Here is a 21515-nt window from a genome sequence, read left to right as displayed (position 1 = left end):
TGCCTCATGGGAACAGTCCAGCCCGAACTACCAAGCCATGTCTTTCCTAGACCGGAATCAAGCATCCATGGACCGGTTTCTGGCTATCAGCCTTCTTCAGCCTGGATAGCTTGACTCCAATGATGTGGAGAGCCTGGGACTCACGTCTTAGCATACCCAGCCCACTCGGGGTGAAAATTGCAAAAAACACAGTTGATGGACAGAATGCAGAGCAATGTCTTACATTCACCCCAGTACAAAGATCTGGGCCTAAATCCATCGATTTTTTGCACTCCACACCACCCTAGGTCAGACAATGGCTATCTGCAAATCAGCCTTGACCCTCTGCCTCATGGCAACAGTCGTGCCCGAACTACCAAGCCATGTCTTTCCTAGACCGGAATCAAGCATCCAAGGACCGGTTTCTGGCTATCAGCCTTCTTCAGCCTGGATAGCTTGACTCCAGTGATGTGGAGAGCCTGGGACTCACGTCTCAGCATACCCAGCCCACTCGGGTGAAAATTGCAAAAAAAACAGTTGATGGGCAGAATGCAGAATAATGTCTTACATTCACCCCAGTACAAAGATCTGGGCCTAAATCCATCGTGTTTTTTTGCACTCCACACCACCCTAGGTCAGACAATGGCTATATGCAAATCAGCCTTGACCCTGTGCCTCATGGGAACAGTCCAGCCCGAACTACCAAGCCATGTCTTTCATAGACCGGAAACAACCATCCAAGGACCGGTTTCTGGCTATCAGCCTTCTTCAGACTGGATAGCTTGACTCCAGTGATGTCGAGAGCCTGGGACTCACGTCTGAGCATACCCAGCACACTCGGGGTGAAAATTGCAAAAAACACAGTTGATGGACAGAATGCAGAAAAATGTCTTAAATTCACCCCAGTACAAAGATCGGGGCCTAAATCCATCGTTTTTTTGCACTCCACACCACCCTAGGTCAGACAATAGCTATATGCAAATCAGCCTTGACCCTGTGCCTCATGGGAACAGTCCAGCCCAAACTACCAAGCCATGTCTTTCCTAGACCGGAATCAAGCATCTAAGGACCGGTTTCTGGCTATCAGCCTTCTTCAGTCTGGATAGCTTGACTCCAGTGATGTGGAGAGCCTGGGACTCACGTCTGAGCATACCCAGCCCACTCGGGGTGAAAATTGCAAAAAACACAGTTGATGGACAGAATGCAGAACAATGTCTTACATTCAGCCCAGTACAAAGATCTGGGCCAAAATCCATTGTTTTTTTGCACTCCACACCACCCTAGGTCAGACAATGGCTTTATGCAAATCAGCCTGGACCCTGTGCCTCATGTGAACAGTCCAGCCCGAACTACCAAGCCATGTCTTTCCTAGACCGGAATCAAGCATCCAAGGACCGGTTTCTGTCTATCAGCCTTCTTCAGCCTGGATAGCTTGACTCCAGTGATGTGGAGAGCCTGGGACTCACGTTTGAGCATACCTAGCCCACTCGGGGTGCAAATTGCAAAAAACACAGTTGATGGGCAGAATGCAGAACAATGTCTTACATTCACCCCAGTACAAAGATCTGGGCCTAAATCCATCGTTTTTTTGCACTCCACACCACCCTAGGTCAGACAATAGCTATATGCAAATCAGCCTTGACCCTGTGCCTCATGGGAACAGTCCAGCCCAAACTACCAAGCCATGTCTTTCCTAGACCGGAATCAAGCATCTAAGGACCGGTTTCTGGCTGACAGCCTTCTTCAGCCTGGATAGCTTGACTCCAGTGATGTGGAGAGCCTGGGACTCACGTCTGAGCATACCCAGCCCACTCGGGGTGAAAATTGCAAAAAACACAGTTGATGGACAGAATGCAGAACAATGTCTTACATTCAGCCCAGTACAAAGATCTGGGCGTAAATCCATCGTGTTTTTTTGCACTCCACACCACCCTAGGTCAGACAATGGCTATATGCAAATCAGCCTTGACCCTGTGCCTCATGGGAACAGTCCAGCCCGAACTACCAAGCCATGTCTTTCGTAGACCGGATACAACCATCCAAGGACCGGTTTCTGGCTATCAGCCTTCTTCAGCCTGGATAGCTTGACTTCAGTGATGTGGAGAGCCTGGGACTCACGTCTGAGCATACCCAGCCCACTCGGGGTGAAAATTGCAAAAAACACAGTTGATGGACAGAATGCAGAAAAATGTCTTACATTCACCCCAGTACAAAGATCTGGGCCTAAATCCATCGTTTTTTTGCACTCCACACCACCCTAGGTCAGACAATGGCTATATGCAAATCAGCCTTGACCCTGTGCCTCATGGGAACAGTCCAGCCCGAACTACCAAGCCATGTCTTTCGTAGACCGGATACAACCATCCAAGCACCGGTTTCTGGCTATCAGCCTTCTTCAGCCTGGATAGCTTGACTCCAGTGATGTGGAGAGCCTGGGACTCACGTCTGAGCATACCCAGCCCAATCGGGGTGAAAATTGCAAAAAACACAGTTGATGGACAGAATGCAGAAAAATGTCTTACATTCACCCCAGTACAAAGATCTGGGTCTAAATCCATTGTTTTCTTGCACTCCACACCACCCTAGGTCAGACAATGGCTTTATGCAAATCAGCCTGGACCCTGTGCCTCATGGGAACAGTCCAGCCCGAACTACCAAGCCATGTCTTTCATAGACCGGAAACAACCATCCAAGGACCGGTTTCTGGCTATCAGCCTTCTTCAGACTGGATAGCTTGACTCCAGTGATGTCGAGAGCCTGGGACTCACGTCTGAGCATAACCAGCCCACTCGGGGTGAAAATTGCAAAAAACACAGTTGATGGACAGATTTCAGAAAAATGTCTTAAATTCACCCCAGTACAAAGATCTGGGCCTAAATCCATCGTTTTTTTTGCACTCCACACCACCCTAGGTCAGACAATAGCTATATGCAAATCAGCCTTGACCCTGTGCCTCATGGGAACAGTCCAGCCCAAACTACCAAGCCATGTCTTTCCTAGACCGGAATCAAGCATCTAAGGACCGGTTTCTGGCTGACAGCCTTCTTCAGCCTGGATAGCTTGACTCCAGTGATGTGGAGAGCCTGGGACTCACGTCTGAGCATACCCAGCCCACTCGGGGTGAAAATTGCAAAAAACACAGTTGATGGACAGAATGCAGAACAATGTCTTACATTCAGCCCAGTACAAAGATCTGGGCGTAAATCCATCGTGTTTTTTTGCACTCCACACCACCCTAGGTCAGACAATGGCTATATGCAAATAAGCCTTGACCCTGTGCCTCATGGGAACAGTCCAGCCCGAACTACCAAGCCATGTCTTTCGTAGACCGGATACAACCATCCAAGGACCGGTTTCTGGCTATCAGCCTTCTTCAGCCTGGATAGCTTGACTCCAGTGATGTGGAGAGCCTGGGACTCACGTCTGAGCATACCCAGCCCACTCGGGGTGAAAATTGCAAAAAACACAGTTGATGGACAGAATGCAGAACAATGTCTTACATTCAGCCCAGTACAAAGATCTGGGCGTAAATCCATCGTGTTTTTTTCACTCCACACCACCCTAGGTCAGACAATGGCTATATGCAAATCAGCCTTGACCCTGTGCCTCATGGGAACAGTCCAGCCCGAACTACCAAGCCATGTCTTTCGTAGACCGGATACAACCATCCAAGGACCGGTTTCTGGCTATCAGCCTTCTTCAGCCTGGATAGCTTGACTCCAGTGATGTGGAGAGCCTGGGACTCACGTCTGAGCATACCCAGCCCACTCGGGGTGAAAATTGCAAAAAACACAGTTGATGGACAGAATGCAGAAAAATGTCTTACATTCACCCCAGTACAAAGATCTGGGCCTAAATCCATCGATTTTTTGCACTCCACACCACCCTAGGTCAGACAATGGCTATATGCAAATCAGCCTTGACCCTGTGCCTCATGGGAACAGTCCAGCCCGAACTACCAAGCCATGTCTTTCGTAGACCGGAATCAACCATCCAAGGACCGGTTTCTGGCTATCAGCCTTCTTCAGCCTGGATAGCTTGACTCCAGTGATGTGGAGAGCCTGGGACTCACGTCTGAGCATACCCAGCCCACTCGGGGTGAAAATTGCAAAAAACACAGTTGATGGACAGAATGCAGAACAATGTCTTACATTCAGCCCAGTACAAAGATCTGGGCCAAAATCCATTGTTTTTTTGCACTCCACACCACCCTAGGTCAGACAATGGCTTTATGCAAATCAGCCTGGACCCTGTGCCTCATGGGAACAGTCCAGCCCGAACTACCAAGCCATGTCTTTCCTAGACCGGAATCAAGCATCCATGGACCGGTTTCTGGCTATCAGCCTTCTTCAGCCTGGATAGCTTGACTCCAATGATGTGGAGAGCCTGGGACTCACGTCTTAGCATACCCAGCCCACTCGGGTGAAAATTGCAAAAAACACAGTTGATGGACAGAATGCAGAGCAATGTCTTACATTCACCCCAGTACAAAGATCTGGGCCTAAATCCATCGATTTTTTGCACTCCACACCACCCTAGGTCAGACAATGGCTATCTGCAAATCAGCCTTGACCCTCTGCCTCATGGCAACAGTCGTGCCCGAACTACCAAGCCATGTCTTTCCTAGACCGGAATCAAGCATCCAAGGACCGGTTTCTGGCTATCAGCCTTCTTCAGCCTGGATAGCTTGACTCCAGTGATGTGGAGAGCCTGGGACTCACGTCTCAGCATACCCAGCCCACTCGGGTGAAAATTGCAAAAAAAACAGTTGATGGGCAGAATGCAGAATAATGTCTTACATTCACCCCAGTACAAAGATCTGGGCCTAAATCCATCGTGTTTTTTTGCACTCCACACCACCCTAGGTCAGACAATGGCTATATGCAAATCAGCCTTGACCCTGTGCCTCATGGGAACAGTCCAGCCCGAACTACCAAGCCATGTCTTTCATAGACCGGAAACAACCATCCAAGGACCGGTTTCTGGCTATCAGCCTTCTTCAGACTGGATAGCTTGACTCCAGTGATGTCGAGAGCCTGGGACTCACGTCTGAGCATACCCAGCACACTCGGGGTGAAAATTGCAAAAAACACAGTTGATGGACAGAATGCAGAAAAATGTCTTAAATTCACCCCAGTACAAAGATCGGGGCCTAAATCCATCGTTTTTTTGCACTCCACACCACCCTAGGTCAGACAATAGCTATATGCAAATCAGCCTTGACCCTGTGCCTCATGGGAACAGTCCAGCCCAAACTACCAAGCCATGTCTTTCCTAGACCGGAATCAAGCATCTAAGGACCGGTTTCTGGCTATCAGCCTTCTTCAGCCTGGATAGCTTGACTCCAGTGATGTGGAGAGCCTGGGACTCACGTCTGAGCATACCCAGCCCACTCGGGGTGAAAATTGCAAAAAACACAGTTGATGGACAGAATGCAGAACAATGTCTTACATTCAGCCCAGTACAAAGATCTGGGCCAAAATCCATTGTTTTTTTGCACTCCACACCACCCTAGGTCAGACAATGGCTTTATGCAAATCAGCCTGGACCCTGTGCCTCATGTGAACAGTCCAGCCCGAACTACCAAGCCATGTCTTTCCTAGACCGGAATCAAGCATCCAAGGACCGGTTTCTGTCTATCAGCCTTCTTCAGCCTGGATAGCTTGACTCCAGTGATGTGGAGAGCCTGGGACTCACGTTTGAGCATACCTAGCCCACTCGGGGTGCAAATTGCAAAAAACACAGTTGATGGGCAGAATGCAGAACAATGTCTTACATTCACCCCAGTACAAAGATCTGGGCCTAAATCCATCGTTTTTTTGCACTCCACACCACCCTAGGTCAGACAATGGCTATCTGCAAATCAGCCTTGACCCTGTGCCTCATGGGAACAGTCCAGCCCGAACTACCGAGCCATGTCATTCCTAGACCGGAATCAAGCATCCAAGGACCGGTTTCTGGCTATCAGCCTTCTTCAGCCTGGATAGCTTGACTCCAGTGATGTGGAGAGCCTGGGACTCACGTCTGAACATACCCAGCCCACTCGGGGTGAAAATTGCAAAAAACACAGTTGGTGGACAGAATGCAGAACAATGTCTTACATTCACCCCAGTACAAAGATCTGGGCCTAAATTCATCGTTTTTTTGCACTCCACACCACCCTAGGTCAGACAATAGCTATATGCAAATCAGCCTTGACCCTGTGCCTCATGGGAACAGTCCAGCCCAAACTACCAAGCCATGTCTTTCCTAGACCGGAATCAAGCATCTAAGGACCGGTTTCTGGCTGACAGCCTTCTTCAGTCTGGATAGCTTGACTCCAGTGATGTGGAGAGCCTGGGACTCACGTCTGAGCATACCCAGCCCACTCGGGGTGAAAATTGCAAAAAACACAGTTGATGGACAGAATGCAGAACAATGTCTTACATTCAGCCCAGTACAAAGATCTGGGCGTAAATCCATCGTGTTTTTTTGCACTCCACACCACCCTAGGTCAGACAATGGCTATATGCAAATCAGCCTTGACCCTGTGCCTCATGGGAACAGTCCAGCCCGAACTACCAAGCCATGTCTTTCGTAGACCGGATACAACCATCCAAGGACCGGTTTCTGGCTATCAGCCTTCTTCAGCCTGGATAGCTTGACTTCAGTGATGTGGAGAGCCTGGGACTCACGTCTGAGCATACCCAGCCCACTCGGGGTGAAAATTGCAAAAAACACAGTTGATGGACAGAATGCAGAAAAATGTCTTACATTCACCCCAGTACAAAGATCTGGGCCTAAATCCATCGTTTTTTTGCACTCCACACCACCCTAGGTCAGACAATGGCTATATGCAAATCAGCCTTGACCCTGTGCCTCATGGGAACAGTCCAGCCCGAACTACCAAGCCATGTCTTTCGTAGACCGGAATCAACCATCCAAGGACTGGTTTCTGGCTATCAGCCTTCTTCAGCCTGGATAGCTTGACTCCAGTGATGTGGAGAGCCTGGGACTCACGTCTGAGCATACCCAGCCCACTCGGGGTGAAAATTGCAAAAAACACAGTTGATGGACAGAATGCAGAACAATGTCTTACATTCAGCCCAGTACAAAGATCTGGGCCAAAATCCATTGTTTTTGTGCACTCCACACCACCCTAGGTCAGACAATGGCTTTATGCAAATCAGCCTGGACCCTGTGCCTCATGGGAACAGTCCAGCCCGAACTACCAAGCCATGTCTTTCCTAGACCGGAATCAAGCATCCATGGACCGGTTTCTGGCTATCAGCCTTCTTCAGCCTGGATAGCTTGACTCCAATGATGTGGAGAGCCTGGGACTCACGTCTTAGCATACCCAGCCCACTCGGGGTGAAAATTGCAAAAAACACAGTTGATGGACAGAATGCAGAGCAATGTCTTACATTCACCCCAGTACAAAGATCTGGGCCTAAATCCATCGATTTTTTGCACTCCACACCACCCTAGGTCAGACAATGGCTATCTGCAAATCAGCCTTGACCCTCTGCCTCATGGCAACAGTCGTGCCCGAACTACCAAGCCATGTCTTTCCCAGACCGGAATCAAGCATCCAAGGACCGGTTTCTGGCTATCAGCCTTCTTCAGCCTGGATAGCTTGACTCCAGTGACGTGGAGAGCCTGGGACTCACGTCTCAGCATACCCAGCCCACTCGGGTGAAAATTGCAAAAAAAACAGTTGATGGGCAGAATGCAGAATAATGTCTTACATTCACCCCAGTACAAAGATCTGGGCCTAAATCCATCGTGTTTTTTTGCACTCCACACCACCCTAGGTCAGACAATGGCTATATGCAAATCAGCCTTGACCCTGTGCCTCATGGGAACAGTCCAGCCCGAACTACCAAGCCATGTCTTTCATAGACCGGATACAACCATCCAAGGACTGGTTTCTGGCTATCAGCCTTCTTCAGCCTGGATAGCTTGACTCCAGTGATGTGGAGAGCCTGGGACTCACGTCTGAGCATACCCAGCCCACTCGGGGTGAAAATTGCAAAAAACACAGTTGATGGACAGAATGCAGAAAAATGTCTTACATTCACCCCAGTACAAAGATCTGGGCCTAAATCCATCGTTTTTTTGCACTCCACACCACCCTAGGTCAGACAATGGCTATATGCAAATCAGCCTTGACCCTGTGCCTCATGGGAACAGTCCAGCCCGAACTACCAAGCCATGTCTTTCGTAGACCGGAATCAACCATCCAAGGACCGGTTTCTGGCTATCAGCCTTCTTCAGCCTGGATAGCTTGACTCCAGTGATGTGGAGAGCCTGGGACTCACGTCTGAGCATACCCAGCCCACTCGGGGTGAAAATTGCAAAAAACACAGTTGATGGACAGAATGCAGAAAAATGTCTTACATTCACCCCAGTACAAAGATCTGGGCCTAAATCCATCGTTTTTTTGCACTCCACACCACCCTAGGTCAGACAATGGCTATATGCAAATCAGCCTTGACCCTGTGCCTCATGGGAACAGTCCAGCCCGAACTACCAAGCCATGTCTTTCGTAGACCGGAATCAACCATCCAAGGACTGGTTTCTGGCTATCAGCCTTCTTCAGCCTGGATAGCTTGACTCCAGTGATGTGGAGAGCCTGGGACTCACGTCTGAGCATACCCAGCCCACTCGGGGTGAAAATTGCAAAAAACACAGTTGATGGACAGAATGCAGAACAATGTCTTACATTCAGCCCAGTACAAAGATCTGGGCCAAAATCCATTGTTTTTGTGCACTCCACACCACCCTAGGTCAGACAATGGCTTTATGCAAATCAGCCTGGACCCTGTGCCTCATGGGAACAGTCCAGCCCGAACTACCAAGCCATGTCTTTCCTAGACCGGAATCAAGCATCCATGGACCGGTTTCTGGCTATCAGCCTTCTTCAGCCTGGATAGCTTGACTCCAATGATGTGGAGAGCCTGGGACTCACGTCTTAGCATACCCAGCCCACTCGGGGTGAAAATTGCAAAAAACACAGTTGATGGACAGAATGCAGAGCAATGTCTTACATTCACCCCAGTACAAAGATCTGGGCCTAAATCCATCGATTTTTTGCACTCCACACCACCCTAGGTCAGACAATGGCTATCTGCAAATCAGCCTTGACCCTCTGCCTCATGGCAACAGTCGTGCCCGAACTACCAAGCCATGTCTTTCCCAGACCGGAATCAAGCATCCAAGGACCGGTTTCTGGCTATCAGCCTTCTTCAGCCTGGATAGCTTGACTCCAGTGACGTGGAGAGCCTGGGACTCACGTCTCAGCATACCCAGCCCACTCGGGTGAAAATTGCAAAAAAAACAGTTGATGGGCAGAATGCAGAATAATGTCTTACATTCACCCCAGTACAAAGATCTGGGCCTAAATCCATCGTGTTTTTTTGCACTCCACACCACCCTAGGTCAGACAATGGCTATATGCAAATCAGCCTTGACCCTGTGCCTCATGGGAACAGTCCAGCCCGAACTACCAAGCCATGTCTTTCATAGACCGGATACAACCATCCAAGGACTGGTTTCTGGCTATCAGCCTTCTTCAGCCTGGATAGCTTGACTCCAGTGATGTGGAGAGCCTGGGACTCACGTCTGAGCATACCCAGCCCACTCGGGGTGAAAATTGCAAAAAACACAGTTGATGGACAGAATGCAGAAAAATGTCTTACATTCACCCCAGTACAAAGATCTGGGCCTAAATCCATCGTTTTTTTGCACTCCACACCACCCTAGGTCAGACAATGGCTATATGCAAATCAGCCTTGACCCTGTGCCTCATGGGAACAGTCCAGCCCGAACTACCAAGCCATGTCTTTCGTAGACCGGAATCAACCATCCAAGGACCGGTTTCTGGCTATCAGCCTTCTTCAGCCTGGATAGCTTGACTCCAGTGATGTGGAGAGCCTGGGACTCACGTCTGAGCATACCCAGCCCACTCGGGGTGAAAATTGCAAAAAACACAGTTGATGGACAGAATGCAGAACAATGTCTTACATTCAGCCCAGTACAAAGATCTGGGCCAAAATCCATTGTTTTTTTGCACTCCACACCACCCTAGGTCAGACAATGGCTTTATGCAAATCAGCCTGGACCCTGTGCCTCATGGGAACAGTCCAGCCCGAACTACCAAGCCATGTCTTTCCTAGACCGGAATCAAGCATCCATGGACCGGTTTCTGGCTATCAGCCTTCTTCAGCCTGGATAGCTTGACTCCAATGATGTGGAGAGCCTGGGACTCACGTCTTAGCATACCCAGCCCACTCGGGGTGAAAATTGCAAAAAACACAGTTGATGGACAGAATGCAGAGCAATGTCTTACATTCACCCCAGTACAAAGATCTGGGCCTAAATCCATCGATTTTTTGCACTCCACACCACCCTAGGTCAGACAATGGCTATCTGCAAATCAGCCTTGACCCTCTGCCTCATGGCAACAGTCGTGCCCGAACTACCAAGCCATGTCTTTCCCAGACCGGAATCAAGCATCCAAGGACCGGTTTCTGGCTATCAGCCTTCTTCAGCCTGGATAGCTTGACTCCAGTGACGTGGAGAGCCTGGGACTCACGTCTCAGCAATTGCAAAAAAAACAGTTGATGGGCAGAATGCAGAATAATGTCTTACATTCACCCCAGTACAAAGATCTGGGCCTAAATCCATCGTGTTTTTTTGCACTCCACACCACCCTAGGTCAGACAATGGCTATATGCAAATCAGCCTTGACCCTGTGCCTCATGGGAACAGTCCAGCCCGAACTACCAAGCCATGTCTTTCATAGACCGGAAACAACCATCCAAGGACCGGTTTCTGGCTATCAGCCTTCTTCAGACTGGATAGCTTGACTCCAGTGATGTCGAGATCCTGGGACTCACGTCTGAGCATACCCAGCCTACTCGGGGTGAAAATTGCAAAAAACACAGTTGATGGACAGAATGCAGAAAAATGTCTTAAATTCACCCCAGTACAAAGATCGGGGCCTAAATCCATCGTTTTTTTGCACTCCACACCACCCTAGGTCAGACAATAGCTATATGCAAATCAGCCTTGACCCTGTGCCTCATGGGAACAGTCCAGCCCAAACTACCAAGCCATGTCTTTCCTAGACCGGAATCAAGCATCTAAGGACCGCTTTCTGGCTGACAGCCTTCTTCAGCCTGGATAGCTTGACTCCAGTGATGTGGAGAGCCTGGGACTCACGTCTGAGCATACCCAGCCCACTCAGGGTGAAAATTGCAAAAAACACAGTTGATGGACAGAATGCAGAACAATGTCTTACATTCACCCCAGTACAAAGATCTGGGCCTAAATCCATCGTTTTTTTGCACTCCACACCACCCTAGGTCAGACAATGGCTATATGCAAATCAGCCTTGACCCTGTGCCTCATGGGAACAGTCCAGCCCGAACTACCAAGCCATGTCTTTCGTAGACCGGAATCAACCATCCAAGGACCGGTTTCTGGCTATCAGCCTTCCTCAGCCTGGATAGCTTGACTCCAGTGATGTGGAGAGCCTGGGACTCACGTCTGAGCATACCCAGCCCACTCAGGGTGAAAATTGCAAAAAACACAGTTGGTGGACAGAATGCAGAACAATGTCTTACATTCACCCCAGTACAAAGATCTGGGCCTAAATTCATCGTTTTTTTGCACTCCACACCACCCTAGGTCAGACAATAGCTATATGCAAATCAGCCTTGACCCTGTGCCTCATGGGAACCGTCCAGCCCAAACTACCAAGCCATGTCTTTCCTAGACCGGAATCAAGCATCTAAGGACCGGTTTCTGGCTGACAGCCTTCTTCAGCCTGGATAGCTTGACTCCAGTGATGTGGAGAGCCTGGGACTCACGTCTGAGCATACCCAGCCCACTCGGGGTGAAAATTGCAAAAAACACAGTTGATGGACAGAATGCAGAACAATGTCTTACATTCAGCCCAGTACAAAGATCTGGGTGTAAATCCATCGTGTTTTTTTGCACTCCACACCACCCTAGGTCAGACAATGGCTATATGCAAATCAGCCTTGACCCTGTGCCTCATGGGAACAGTCCAGCCCGAACTACCAAGCCATGTCTTTCGTAGACCGGATACAACCATCCAAGGACCGGTTTCTGGCTATCAGCCTTCTTCAGCCTGGATAGCTTGACTCCAGTGATGTGGAGAGCCTGGGACTCACGTCTGAGTATACCCAGCCCACTCGGGGTGAAAATTGCAAAAAACACAGTTGATGGACAGAATGCAGAAAAATGTCTTACATTCACCCCAGTACAAAGATCTGGGTCTAAATCCATTGTTTTTTTGCACTCCACACCACCCTAGGTCAGACAATGGCTTTATGCAAATCAGCCTGGACCCTGTGCCTCATGGGAACAGTCCAACCCGAACTACCAAGCCATGTCTTTCATAGACCGGAAACAACCATCCAAGGACCGGTTTCTGGCTATCAGCCTTCTTCAGACTGGATAGCTTGACTCCAGTGATGTCGAGAGCCTGGGACTCATGTCTGAGCATAACCAGCCCACTCGGGGTGAAAATTGCAAAAAACACAGTTGATGGACAGAATGCAGAAAAATGTCTTAAATTCACCCCAGTACAAAGATCTGGGCCTAAATCCATCGTTTTTTTTGCACTCCACACCACCCTAGGTCAGACAATAGCTATATGCAAATCAGCCTTGACCCTGTGCCTCATGGGAACAGTCCAGCCCAAACTACCAAGCCATGTCTTTCCTAGACCGGAATCAAGCATCTAAGGACCGGTTTCTGGCTGACAGCCTTCTTCAGCCTGGATAGCTTGACTCCAGTGATGTGGAGAGCCTGGGACTCACGTCTGAGCATACCCAGCCCACTCGGGGTGAAAATTGCAAAAAACACAGTTGATGGACAGAATGCAGAACAATGTCTTACATTCAGCCCAGTACAAAGATCTGGGCGTAAATCCATCGTGTTTTTTTGCACTCCACGCCACCCTAGGTCAGACAATGGCTATATGCAAATAAGCCTTGACCCTGTGCCTCATGGGAACAGTCCAGCCCGAACTACCAAGCCATGTCTTTCGTAGACCGGATACAACCATCCAAGGACCGGTTTCTGGCTATCAGCCTTCTTCAGCCTGGATAGCTTGACTCCAGTGATGTGGAGAGCCTGGGACTCACGTCTGAGCATACCCAGCCCACTCGGGGTGAAAATTGCAAAAAACACAGTTGATGGACAGAATGCAGAACAATGTCTTACATTCAGCCCACTACAAAGATCTGGGCGTAAATCCATCGTGTTTTTTTCACTCCACACCACCCTAGGTCAGACAATGGCTATATGCAAATCAGCCTTGACCCTGTGCCTCATGGGAACAGTCCAGCCCGAACTACCAAGCCATGTCTTTCGTAGACCGGATACAACCATCCAAGGACCGGTTTCTGGCTATCAGCCTTCTTCAGCCTGGATAGCTTGACTCCAGTGATGAGGAGAGCCTGGGACTCACGTCTGAGCATACCCAGCCCACTCGGGGTGAAAATTGCAAAAAACACAGTTGATGGACAGAATGCAGAAAAATGTCATACATTCACCCCAGTACAAAGATCTGGGCCTAAATCCATCGTTTTTTTGCACACCACACCACCCTAGGTCAGACAATGGCTATATGCAAATCAGCCTTGACCCTGTGCCTCATGGGAACAGTCCAGCCCGAACTACCAAGCCATGTCTTTCGTAGACCGGATACAACCATCCAAGGACCGGTTTCTGGCTATCAGCCTTCTTCAGCCTGGATAGCTTGACTCCAGTGATGCGGAGAGCCTGGGACTCACGTCTGAGCATACCCAGCCCACTCGGGGTGAAAATTGCAAAAAACACAGTTGATGGACAGAATGCAGAAAAATGTCTTACATTCACCCCAGTACAAAGATCTGGGTCTAAATCCATTGTTTTTTTGCACTCCACACCACCCTAGGTCAGACAATGGCTTTATGCAAATCAGCCTGGACCCTGTGCCTCATGGGAACAGTCCAGCCCGAACTACCAAGCCATGTCTTTCATAGACCGGAAACAACCATCCAAGGACCGGTTTCTGGCTATCAGCCTTCTTCAGACTGGATAGCTTGACTCCAGTGATGTCGAGAGCCTGGGACTCACGTCTGAGCATAACCAGCCCACTCGGGGTGAAAATTGCAAAAAAAACAGTTGATGGACAGATTTCAGAAAAATGTCTTAAATTCACCCCAGTACAAAGATCTGGGCCTAAATCCATCGTTTTTTTTGCACTCCACACCACCCTAGGTCAGACAATAGCTATATGCAAATCAGCCTTGACCCTGTGCCTCATGGGAACAGTCCGGCCCAAACTACCAAGCCATGTCTTTCCTAGACCGGAATCAAGCATCTAAGGACCGGTTTCTGGCTGACAGCCTTCTTCAGCCTGGATAGCTTGACTCCAGTGATGTGGAGAGCCTGGGACTCACGTCTGAGCATACCCAGCCCACTTGGGGTGAAAATTGCAAAAAACACAGTTGATGGACAGAATGCAGAACAATGTCTTACATTCAGCCCAGTACAAAGATCTGGGCGTAAATCCATCGTGTTTTTTTGCACTCCACACCACCCTAGGTCAGACAATGGCTATATGCAAATAAGCCTTGACCCTGTGCCTCATGGGAACAGTCCAGCCCGAACTACCAAGCCATGTCTTTCGTAGACCGGATACAACCATCCAAGGACCGGTTTCTGGCTATCAGCCTTCTTCAGCCTGGATAGCTTGACTCCAGTGATGTGGAGAGCCTGGGACTCACGTCTGAGCATACCCAGCCCACTCGGGGTGAAAATTGCAAAAAACACAGTTGATGGACAGAATGCAGAACAATGTCTTACATTCAGCCCAGTACAAAGATCTGGGCGTAAATCCATCGTGTTTTTTTCACTCCACACCACCCTAGGTCAGACAATGGCTATATGCAAATCAGCCTTGACCCTGTGCCTCATGGGAACAGTCCAGCCCGAACTACCAAGCCATGTCTTTCGTAGACCGGATACAACCATCCAAGGACCGGTTTCTGGCTATCAGCCTTCTTCAGCCTGGATAGCTTGACTCCAGTGATGTGGAGAGCCTGGGACTCACGTCTGAGCATACCCAGCCCACTCGGGGTGAAAATTGCAAAAAACACAGTTGATGGACAGAATGCAGAAAAATGTCTTACATTCACCCCAGTACAAAGATCTGGGCCGAAATCCATCGATTTTTTGCACTCCACACCACCCTAGGTCAGACAATGGCTATATGCAAATCAGCCTTGACCCTGTGCCTCATGGGAACAGTCCAGCCCGAACTACCAAGCCATGTCTTTCGTAGACCGGAATCAACCATCCAAGGACCGGTTTCTGGCTATCAGCCTTCTTCAGCCTGGATAGCTTGACTCCAGTGATGTGGAGAGCCTGGGACTCACGTCTGAGCATACCCAGCCCACTCGGGGTGAAAATTGCAAAAAACACAGTTGATGGACAGAATGCAGAACAATGTCTTACATTCAGCCCAGTACAAAGATCAGGGCCAAAATCCATTGTTTTTTTGCACTCCACACCACCCTAGGTCAGACAATGGCTTTATGCAAATCAGCCTGGACCCTGTGCCTCATGGGAACAGTCCAGCCCGAACTACCAAGCCATGTCTTTCCTAGACCGGAATCAAGCATCCATGGACCGGTTTCTGGCTATCAGCCTTCTTCAGCCTGGATAGCTTGACTCCAATGATGTGGAGAGCCTGGGACTCACGTCTTAGCATACCCAGCCCACTCGGGGTGAAAATTGCAAAAAACACAGTTGATGGACAGAATGCAGAGCAATGTCTTACATTCACCCCAGTACAAAGATCTGGGCCTAAATCCATCGATTTTTTGCACTCCACACCACCCTAGGTCAGACAATGGCTATCTGCAAATCAGCCTTGACCCTCTGCCTCATGGCAACAGTCGTGCCCGAACTACCAAGCCATGTCTTTCCTAGACCGGAATCAAGCATCCAAGGACCGGTTTCTGGCTATCAGCCTTCTTCAGCCTGGATAGCTTGACTCCAGTGATGTGGAGAGCCTGGGACTCACGTCTCAGCATACCCAGCCCACTCGGGTGAAAATTGCAAAAAAAACAGTTGATGGGCAGAATGCAGAATATTGTCTTACATTCACCCCAGTACAAAGATCTGGGCCTAAATCCATCGTGTTTTTTTGCACTCCACACCACCCTAGGTCAGACAATGGCTATATGCAAATCAGCCTTGACCCTGTGCCTCATGGGAACAGTCCAGCCCGAACTACCAAGCCATGTCTTTCATAGACCGGAAACAACCATCCAAGGACCGGTTTCTGGCTATCAGCCTTCTTCAGACTGGATAGCTTGACTCCAGTGATGTCGAGAGCCTGGGACTCACGTCTGAGCATACCCAGCCCACTCGGGGTGAAAATTGCAAAAAACACAGTTGATGGACAGAATGCAGAAAAATGTCTTAAATTCACCCCAGTACAAAGATCGGGGCCTAAATCCATCGTTTTTTTGCACTCCACACCACCCTAGGTCAGACAATAGCTATATGCAAATCAGCCTTGACCCTGTGCCTCATGGGAACAGTCCAGCCCAAACTACCAAGCCATGTCTTTCCTAGACCGGAATCAAGCATCTAAGGACCGGTTTCTGGCTATCAGCCTTCTTCAGCCTGGATAGCTTGACTCCAGTGATGTGGAGAGCCTGGGACTCACGTCTGAGCATACCCAGCCCACTCGGGGTGAAAATTGCAAAAAACACAGTTGATGGACAGAATGCAGAACAATGTCTTACATTCAGCCCAGTACAAAGATCTGGGCCAAAATCCATTGTTTTTTTGCACTCCACACCACGCTAGGTCAGACAATGGCTTTATGCAAATCAGCCTGGACCCTGTGCCTCATGGGAACAGTCCAGCCCGAACTACCAAGCCATGTCTTTCATAGACCGGAAACAACCATCCAAGGACCGGTTTCTGGCTATCAGCCTTCTTCAGCCTGGATAGCTTGACTCCAGTGATGTGGAGAGCCTGGGACTCACGTTTGAGCATACCTAGCCCACTCGGGGTGAAAATTGCAAAAAACACAGTTGATGGGCAGAATGCAGAACAATGTCTTACATTCACCCCAGTACAAAGATCTGGGCCTAAATCCATCGTTTTTTTGCACTCCACACCACCCTAGGTCAGACAATGGCTATCTGCAAATCAGCCTTGACCCTGTGCCTCATGGGAACAGTCCAGCCCGAACTACCGAGCCATGTCATTCCTAGACCGGAATCAAGCATCCAAGGACCGGTTTCTGGCTATCAGCCTTCTTCAGCCTGGATAGCTTGACTCCAGTGATGTGGAGAGCCTGGGACTCACGTCTGAACATACCCAGCCCACTCGGGGTGAAAATTGCTAAAAACACAGTTGGTGGACAGAATGCAGAACAATGTCTTACATTCACCCCAGTACAAAGATCTGGGCCTAAATTCATCGTTTTTTTGCACTCCACACCACCCTAGGTCAGACAATAGCTATATGCAAATCAGCCTTGACCCTGTGCCTCATGGGAACAGTCCAGCCCAAACTACCAAGCCATGTCTTTCCTAGACCGGAATCAAGCATCTAAGGACCGGTTTCTGGCTGACAGCCTTCTTCAGCCTGGATAGCTTGACTCCAGTGATGTGGAGAGCCTGGGACTCACGTCTGAGCATACCCAGCCCACTCGGGGTGAAAATTGCAAAAAACACAGTTGATGGACAGAATGCAGAACAATGTCTTACATTCAGCCCAGTACAAAGATCTGGGCGTAAATCCATCGTGTTTTTTTGCACTCCACACCACCCTAGGTCAGACAATGGCTATATGCAAATCAGCCTTGACCCTGTGCCTCATGGGAACAGTCCAGCCCGAACTACCAAGCCATGTCTTTCGTAGACCGGAAACAACCATCCAAGGACCGGTTTCTGGCTATCAGCCTTCTTCAGCCTGGATAGCTTGACTCCAGTGATGTGGAGATCCTGGGACTCACGTCTGAGCATACCCAGCCCACTCGGGGTGAAAATTGCAAAAAACACAGTTGATGGACAGAATGCAGAAAAATGTCTTACATTCACCCCAGTACAAAGATCTGGGTCTAAATCCATTGTTTTTTTGCACTCCACACCACCCTAGGTCAGACAATGGCTTTATGCAAATCAGCCTGGACCCTGTGCCTCATGGGAACAGTCCAGCCCGAACTACCAAGCCATGTCTTTCATAGACCGGAAACAACCATCCAAGGACCGGTTTCTGGCTATCAGCCTTCTTCAGACTGGATAGCTTGACTCCAGTGATGTCGAGAGCCTGGGACTAACGTCTGAGCATAACCAGCCCACTCGGGGTGAAAATTGCAAAAAACACAGTTGATGGACAGAATGCAGAAAAATGTCTTAAATTCACCCCAGTACAAAGATCTGGGCCTAAATCCATCGTTTTTTTTGCACTCCACACCACCCTAGGTCAGACAATAGCTATATGCAAATCAGCCTTGACCCTGTGCCTCATGGGAACAGTCCAGCCCAAACTACCAAGCCATGTCTTTCCTAGACCGGAATCAAGCATCTAAGGACCGGTTTCTGGCTGACAGCCTTCTTCAGCCTGGATAGCTTGACTCCAGTGATGTGGAGAGCCTGGGACTCACGTCTGAGCATACCCAGCCCACTCGGGGTGAAAATTGCAAAAAACACAGTTGATGGACAGAATGCAGAACAATGTCTTACATTCAGCCCAGTACAAAGATCTGGGCCAAAATCCATTGTTTTTGTGCACTCCACACCACCCTAGGTCAGACAATGGCTTTATGCAAATCAGCCTGGACCCTGTGCCTCATGGGAACAGTCCAGCCCGAACTACCAAGCCATGTCTTTCCTAGACCGGAATCAAGCATCCATGGACCGGTTTCTGGCTATCAGCCTTCTTCAGCCTGGATAGCTTGACTCCAATGATGTGGAGAGCCTGGGACTCACGTCTTAGCATACCCAGCCCACTCGGGGTGAAAATTGCAAAAAACACAGTTGATGGACAGAATGCAGAGCAATGTCTTACATTCACCCCAGTACAAAGATCTGGGCCTAAATCCATCGATTTTTTGCACTCCACACCACCCTAGGTCAGACAATGGCTATCTGCAAATCAGCCTTGACCCTCTGCCTCATGGCAACAGTCGTGCCCGAACTACCAAGCCATGTCTTTCCCAGACCGGAATCAAGCATCCAAGGACCGGTTTCTGGCTATCAGCCTTCTTCAGCCTGGATAGCTTGACTCCAGTGACGTGGAGAGCCTGGGACTCACGTCTCAGCATACCCAGCCCACTCGGGTGAAAATTGCAAAAAAAACAGTTGATGGGCAGAATGCAGAATAATGTCTTACATTCACCCCAGTACAAAGATCTGGGCCTAAATCCATCGTGTTTTTTTGCACTCCACACCACCCTAGGTCAGACAATGGCTATATGCAAATCAGCCTTGACCCTGTGCCTCATGGGAACAGTCCAGCCCGAACTACCAAGCCATGTCTTTCATAGACCGGAAACAACCATCCAAGGACCGGTTTCTGGCTATCAGCCTTCTTCAGACTGGATAGCTTGACTCCAGTGATGTCGAGAGCCTGGGACTCACGTCTGAGCATACCCAGCCCACTCGGGGTGAAAATTGCAAAAAACACAGTTGATAAACAGAATGCAGAAAAATGTCTTAAATTAACCCCAGTACAAAGATCGGGGCCTAAATCCATCGTTTTTTTGCACTCCACACCACCCTAGGTCAGACAATAGCTATATGCAAATCAGCCTTGACCCTGTGCCTCATGGGAACAGTCCAGCCCAAACTACCAAGCCATGTCTTTCCTAGACCGGAATCAAGCATCCAAGGACCGGTTTCTGTCTATCAGCCTTCTTCAGCCTGGATAGCTTGACTCCAGTGATGTGGAGAGCCTGGGACTCACGTTTGAGCATACCTAGCCCACTCGGGGTGAAAATTGCAAAAAACACAGTTGATGGGGAGAATGCAGAACAATGTCTTACATTCACCCCAGTACAAAGATCTGGGCCTAAATCCATCGTTTTTTTGCACTCCACACCACCCTAGGTCAGACAATGGCTATCTGCAAATCAGCCTTGACCCTGTGCCTCATGGGAACAGTCCAGCCCGAACTACCGAGCCATGTCATTCCTAGACCGGAATCAAGCATCCAAGGACCGGTTTCTGGCTATCAGCCTTCTTCAGCCTGGATAGCTTGACTCCAGTGATGTGGAGAGCCTGGGACTCACGTCTGAACATACCCAGCCCACTCGGGGTGAAAATTGCAAAAAACACAGTTGGTGGACAGAATGCAGAACAATGTCTTACATTCACCCCAGTACAAAGATCTGGGCCTAAATTCATCGTTTTTTTGCACTCCACACCACCCTAGGTCAGACAATAGCTATATGCAAATCAGCCTTGACCCTGTGCCTCATGGGAACAGTCCAGCCCAAACTACCAAGCCATGTCTTTCCTAGACCGGAATCAAGCATCTACGGACCGGTTTCTGGCTGACAGCCTTCTTTAGCCTGGATAGCTTGACTCCAGTGATGTGGAGAGCCTGGGACTCACGTCTGAGCATACCCAGCCCACTCGGGGTGAAAATTGCAAAAAACACAGTTGATGGACAGAATGCAGAACAATGTCTTACATTCAGCCCAGTACAAAGATCTGGGTGTAAATCCATCGTGTTTTTTTGCACTCCACACCACCCTAGGTCAGACAATGGCTATATGCAAATCAGCCTTGACCCTGTGCCTCATGGGAACAGTCCAGCCCGAACTACCAAGCCATGTCTTTCGTAGACCGGATACAACCATCCAAGGACCGGTTTCTGGCTATCAGCCTTCTTCAGCCTGGATAGCTTGACTCCAGTGATGTGGAGAGCCTGGGACTCACGTCTGAGCATACCCAGCCCACTCGGGGTGAAAATTGCAAAAAACACAGTTGATGGACAGAATGCAGAAAAATGTCTTACATTCACCCCAGTACAAAGATCTGGGTCTAAATCCATTGTTTTTTTGCACTCCACACCACCCTAGGTCAGACAATGGCTTTATGCAAATCAGCCTGGACCCTGTGCCTCATGGGAACAGTCCAACCCGAACTACCAAGCCATGTCTTTCATAGACCGGAAACAACCATCCAAGGACCGGTTTCTGGCTATCAGCCTTCTTCAGACTGGATAGCTTGACTCCAGTGATGTCGAGAGCCTGGGACTCACGTCTGAGCATAACCAGCCCACTCGGGGTGAAAATTGCAAAAAACACAGTTGATGGACAGAATGCAGAAAAATGTCTTAAATTCACCCCAGTACAAAGATCTGGGCCTAAATCCATCGTTTTTTTTGCACTCCACACCACCCTAGGTCAGACAATAGCTATATGCAAATCAGCCTTGACCCTGTGCCTCATGGGAACAGTCCAGCCCAAACTACCAAGCCATGTCTTTCCTAGACCGGAA

This window comes from Lissotriton vulgaris, chromosome 4_1, assembly GCF_964263255.1.
Source record: "Lissotriton vulgaris chromosome 4_1, aLisVul1.2, whole genome shotgun sequence".
NCBI lineage: Eukaryota > Metazoa > Chordata > Amphibia > Caudata > Salamandridae > Lissotriton > Lissotriton vulgaris.
Note: the sequence above shows the minus strand (reverse complement) of the source record.